Here is a 6,623-nt window from a genome sequence, read left to right as displayed (position 1 = left end):
GCAAAGAAGAAGTCAAACTTTCACTTTTCGCAGACGACATGATACTCTACATGTCATGATACTCTACATGATACTCTAGAAAACCCGACAGATTCCACCAGAAGCCTACTAGAACTGATCCATGAATTCTGCAAAGTTGCAGGGTACAAAACCAACGTACAGAAATCAGTTGCATTTTTATACAGCAACAATGAAGCAACAGAAAGAGAAATCAAGAAACTGATCCCATTCATAATTGCACCAAAAACCATAAAATACCTAGGAATAAACCTAACCAAAGATATAAGATATCTGTATGATGAAAACTATAGAAAACTTATGAAGTGAAGAAGACACAAAGAAATGCAAAAACATTCCATGCCCATGGATCAGAAGAATAAATATGGTTAAAATGTCATTACTACCCAAAGCAATCTACACCTTCAATGCAATCCCAATCAAAATTCCACCAGCATTCTTCACAAAGCTAGAACAAACCATCCTAAAATTTGTGTGGAACTACAAAAAACACCGAATAGCTAAAGTAATATTGAAGAAGAAAACCAAAACGGGAGGCATCACCATTCCAGACTTTAGCCTCTGTTACAAAGCTGTCATCATCAAGACAGTATGGTATGGCACAAATACAGACACATAGACAAATGGAATAGAATGTAGAACCCAGAATTGGACCCACAAATGTATGGCCAATTAATCTTTGAAAAAGCGAGAAAGAGTATCCAATGGAAAAAAGACTGCCTCTTTAACAGATGGTGCTGGGAAAACTGGACAGCAACATGCAGAAGAATGAAATGAGACCCTTTTCTTACACCATACACAAAACTAAACTGCAAATGGGTGAAGAAAGTGAATGTGAGACAAGAAACCATCAAAAGCTTAGAGGAGTAAGCAGGCAACAACCTCTTTGACCTCAGCTGCATCAATTTCTTACTCAACGCCTCTCTAAAGGCAAGGGAATCAAGAGCAAAAATGAACTATTGGGACCTCATCAAGATAAAAAGCTTCTGGAAGGCAAAGAAACAATCCATAAAACTAATAGGCAACCGATGGAATGGGAAAAGATCATTGCAAATGACATGTCAGATGAAAGGCTAGTATCCAAAATCTATAAGGAACTCACCAAACTCCACACCTGAAAAACAAACAATCCAGTGAAGAAATGGGCAGAAGACATGAACAGACACTTCTCTAAAGAGGACATCCAGATGGCCAACAGACACATGAAATGATGCTCAGTGTCTCTTATCATCAGGGAAATACAAATCAAAACCACACTGAGATACCACCTCACGCCAGTCAGAGTGGTGAAAATGAACAAATCAGGAGACTTTAGATGTTGGCTAGGATGTGGAGAAATGGTCACCCTTTTATACTGTTGGAGGGAATGAAAACTGGTGCAGCCCCTCAGGAAAACAGTGTGGAGGTTCCTCGAGAAATTAACAATAGAACTCCCCTATGATCCAGCAGTAGCACTGCTAGAAATTTACCCAAGGGATACAGGAGTGCTGATACATAGGGGCACATGGACCCCAATGTTCATAGCAACACTCTCAACAATAGCCAAAAAATGGAAAGAGCCTAAGTGTCCATCAACGGACAAATGGATCAAGAAGATGTGGTTTATCTATACCATGGAATACTACATGGCAATGAGATAGAATGAAATCTGGCCATTTGTAGTAACTTGGATGGACCTGGAGGGTGTTATGCTGAGCGAAATAAGTCAGGCAGAGGACAGATACCATATGATTGCACATATAGGTGGATTAGGAGGAACTTAACAGAGGACCGTGGGGGAGAAGAAGGAGAAAAATAGTTGGGAAGAGGGAGAAAAACAAACCATGAGAGACTCTTGAATTCTGAGAACAAACTGAGGCCTGATGGGGATGACGGAGAGAGGAAGAGGGTGATGGGCATGGAGAGGGCACTTGTTGGGATGAGCACTGGGTGTTATATGGAAAACAACTTGAGAATAAACTATTTAAGAAAAAAACTAAAATAAAATAAATTGCATTTTAAAGGAGAATAATGAATTTTTTCCACAGGGAAATCAAATACAGAATACTAATTTCACCAAAGGTGCTAGCTAGTTGTAGTTTCCCCCCCATTTTTAACCTACAAGTGGCTTTCCTTGGCATTAATCACATAGTTCCATGTATCTATATTTATAATTTTAACAGATACTTCATAAATATGGAATCAGGCTATTATCTTGATAATGTGCCACTTTTCTATAAATACAGAGATAGGGTAATTACCACTAGAACTATTTGATAAAATTCAAAAATAGATAAATAATGAATAAGTCTTCCATTCAGTCATTAAAATTCAGAAAACAAAACAAAATATATTTAGCCATTATCCTTTTGATGAATTTGGCTCTCTGCCTTCAAACCACTACCAATTTCAGCTGGCACATAAGGAGCATTTTATGAATACTGCCCAGTGTGCGATGAGCTGAACTGGAGACACTAGTCAACAACAGTCCATTAGCATTATCCAAATGAAGAAGCAAATTAAGCATGAAAAAAATTAAACAATATAAAAGTTGATATATAAAACAGGAAATTCTAAGACATTTTAAGCAAAGTTCAGCATGTCTTATAATCCAAATATGCTTTGAAAGTGGAAGGCAAGATTATTCATACTGACATGACATAAATACATGTTACTATAAATTTTGATGTAAGTGTTGCAAGATGGTAACCTGATTTTCCCCCCTTTTTATGACTTTATCACTGTAGTGTGACATGGCTCCTGAGAAAAGCTAGTATATTTTCAGGTTACAGTAGCATCAGAGGGTACACTGTATGTAAATGAATCCCACCCTATGTGATCCTCAAGCATATATATGGAGTACTGTGCTCAGTCATTCATTGTAGAAATTGTTACTGTACTTTTCAAAAGTTATGGGTTGTCATTTATTCAATATTTCTCCACAAACATTTATGGAGAAACCATCTACTATTGAATAGGACCTACGATAATTCCTGCAATACAATAATGAATAAGCATTGTCTGCAGTTCCCAAATGCATAGACCATTTAAAAACCACAGTGATAAGCCATAAGCCATCAGGCTATGATGTTGTTCAGCACTGTTTGTTACAAGAACATAAAGAAGGTCACACGAGTAACTTTTGAAGGGTCAGGGAAGGGGTTTTGGTGAGGAGATCACTTCCTCTGAGGAACTTTTCTAGACCATGTGACATACATCAGATCCTGGCACTCTTGATCTTTCCTTGAGACTAGATTTCAGAGTTTGAAATGTCATGTCTATTTGGGAGGTTTTTCTGTTCAGTCTCCTCAATGAGATATGAGAGGCTCCAAGAGACCAAGACCACACCTATTTAATATACCATGGTCAATCACTTCTCAGCCTTTTGGCTAAGATCAAGTGTAGTATCTGTTCTTATCAGTTTAGTGTACCATGGTCTTTCTATTCCTTGGCATCTAGTGTGTGTTTAATACCTGATAGAGTGAAGTAAATGATGTCTAAATTTAAATTCCAAGGACAATCAGGGACCAGGTGTCTAGGTGGCTCAGGTGGTTAAGCGTTGGACTTCAGCTCAGGTCAGGATCTCATGGTTCATCGGGTCTGTGCTGACAGCTCAGAGCCTGAATCTTGCTTCAGATTCTGTGTCTCCCTCTGTCTCTGTCCCTCCACTACTCGGGCTCTGTCTCTCCTGTCTCTCAAAAGTAAATAGACATTTTTTTTAACTTAAAAAAAAAGGAAGTGTGGTCAGAGGCACCTCAGTGGCTCAGTTGTTTAAGTGTCCAACTCTTGGTTTGGGCTGAGGTCACGATCTCCCTATTTTGTGAGTTTGAGCCCCCTGAATCTGGCTTTGCACTGACAGTGCAGAGCATGCTTGGGATTTTCTGTCTCCTTCTCTCTCTGTCCCTCCCTCACTCACGCTGTCTCTCTCAGAAAAAATAAACAAACCTAAACAATTTTTAGTGAAAAGAAAGAAGTGTGGTCAGTAAAGAAAGGGATTAATTTCCATCAGGTGGGCCAAAGGCACTAAAGTAAGAAAAATCTGCAGATTTAGTAAGTAAGGTTCACCTAGTGTGGCTGAAAATGGCTGATGGGGCTGAGGGCAGGGGAGGGGCATACAAGAGTTACCAAAGTTGAAGATGAAGTGAGCACAAGTTAGAGACTAGATGCAGGAGATCCTTGAGGAATTAAATTAATCATGAAGAGTGGTTAGTGCTGCACCCACCTGTGTAGCTCAGTCAGTTTAGTGTCCATCTTTGGCTCAGGTCATGATCTTTGCAGTTTGTGGATTCGAGCCCTGGGTTGGGCTCTGTGCTGACAGCTCAGAGCCTGGAGTCTGCTTCAGATTCTGTGTCTCCCTCTCTCTCTGCCCCTGCTCCTCTCTCTCCTCTCTCTCTCTCTCTCTCTCTCAAAAATAAACATTTTTTAAAAAAAGAAATACACTTTTTTTTTATTCTAGGAGAGAGAGAGAGAGACAGCGTGAGCAGGGGAGGATCAGAGAGAGAGGGAGACACAGACTCTGAAATAGGGTCCAGGCTCTGAGCTGGCAGTCAGCACAGAGCCCGACGCAGGGCTCGAACCCACGAACCGCGAGATCATGACCTAAGCGAAAGTCGGACGCTTAACCAACTAAGCCACCCAGGTGCCCCAGAAATACACTTTGGTTAAAGTGAAATGAATAGATTTCTTACTGAAGGAAGTATTAAAAGATGCATTAGCCATAGTTCTAGCGCAATGGGTAGGAAGATAGGAAAATAATTGTATACTACTGTTTGGTGGGGGTGTAATAAGGGAAGAGAAACATTTACCTTTCTGAGCAGAAGGCTTCTCAGAGATGGCTCAAGCCATCATCACCTCTCATATGAATTATTACAGTAGTCTCAGGATTTCTTTCAACCTCCACTCTTGTCCTCTTCAGTGTCTACACCAAACAAGATCCAGATTAATTCTTTAACTCATAGTCATACCTTTTCATTCTGCTAATTAAAATCCTCAAATGTCTTTGCTCTCAGTCAGAGTAACAGCCAAGGTCCTTAAGATGGTCAGCAAGAGCATTTACAAGCTGGCTCTCCTGTTGTCTATCTTTTTTTTTTAATGTTTATTTTTGAGAAAGTGGGGGAGCAGAGTGAGGGGGGAGGAGGCAGAGAGAGAGAGGGAGATACAGAATCTGAAGCAGGCTCCAGGCTCCGATCTGTCAGCACAGACCCCAATACAGGACTCGAACCCATGGACTGACTACAAGATCATGACCTGAACCAAAGTCATATGTTCAACCGACTAAGCCACCCAGGTGCCCCACTTCTGCTGTCTATCTTATTCATCACCTGATACCTCTGCTCCAGTCATTTCAGCCTTTCTGTGATTCCTCTAATAAGCCCAGTAAACAGATCTTCACCTCATGGCCTTTGCATTGAGTTTCTTCTGCCTATGCTGCTCTTCCCAAAAACATATTTATGAGTCAATTCCTCTCTTCATTCTCTCTTAAAACATCAGCTTTATCAGTACTGCTAATGTAACATGGATAAAATATCCATACTGTGATAGGCTAATAAAAAGCCTCTGAAGATGAGCACATATCAATCCCTGGAATTTGTGATTGTTACCTTATTTGGAGAAAGGTCTTTGCAGGCATGATTAAATTAAAGATCTGGATTTGAGGAGATTATCTTGGATTATCTCGGTGGGCCTTAAATGCTGTCACAGGTGTTCTCATAAGACAGAGGCAAGTATAGATTAAACATACACAGAGGAGAAGATAATGTGAAGACAGAAGCAAAAATGGGAACAGTGGAGCCTCAAGCCAAGGAATGCCAGCCACCAGAAGCAAAAAGAGGCAAAGAACAGATTTTCCACCAAAGCTTCTCGCATATGTGCAGGCTTGCTAACACTGTGATTCTGCACTTGCATCCTCCAGAATCATAAGAGAATCCATTTCTGGTATTTTAAAACCCCAAAGTTGTGTAATTTGTTATAGCAACAATATGAAATGAATATAGATATCAAATACTTATCCCCTTTACCGTGCTCTATTTTTATTCCATAGCATTTATTATCTGCCAAAATATGTAATTATTTATTTTTGGTTGTCAATCCCTTGCTACTAGAATGTAAGCACCATATGACAGGCAATTTCTGTGCTGTGTCCCCATTCTGAACTAATGCCCCCAGGGCATAGGTCTTGGTGAGAAGGAGGAAAGGAAGAGAAGAGAGCAGGGAGGAAAAGAGGATGGAAAAGAGGGGGATAAGACTAAAAAGAAACTAACAATGATAATGAATAGAAGAATTTTTCTGAAATTACTTGCTTTTTACAACTAAAATATTATTCAAAAGAAAGCTCAATGTGATTTAAAGGATTAAAAAAGACTAGTAACTATTTAAGAGGAATCAAGAAATTATGTTTTTGTTCATTAGTTTTTTTAACATCAGTAGAAAGAAAGGGAGAGGAAGAAAAAAGAAAATAGCTTACGAAAACTATTTCAAGAAAAGATAGAAAATCCCAAATATACTTACAAATGTTAAAAACAATAAATTAAAAATAACAATATTTTCCCACAAAAGAAGAGAGAAAGATACCAGGCCCAGATATTTTGCAAAGATGAATTCTATTACACAATCAAGGGATGAATTAT

General features: G+C 39.3%; 1 pseudogene; it reads left to right on the top strand.

Annotated features, from left to right (window-relative positions):
• Positions 1-3,366: 3,366 nt before the first annotated feature.
• LOC120236015 lies at positions 3,367-3,585 on the top strand (annotated as a pseudogene).
• The last annotated feature ends 3,038 nt before the right edge of the window (positions 3,586-6,623 follow it).

The sequence above is a fragment of the Hyaena hyaena genome, unplaced genomic scaffold, assembly GCF_003009895.1.
Source record: "Hyaena hyaena isolate Hyena2069 unplaced genomic scaffold, ASM300989v1 scaffold_143, whole genome shotgun sequence".
NCBI classification, from domain to species: Eukaryota; Metazoa; Chordata; class Mammalia; order Carnivora; family Hyaenidae; genus Hyaena; species Hyaena hyaena.
The sequence above is the reverse complement of the archived record's forward strand: the minus strand, read 5'-3'. Positions and strand labels throughout refer to the sequence as shown.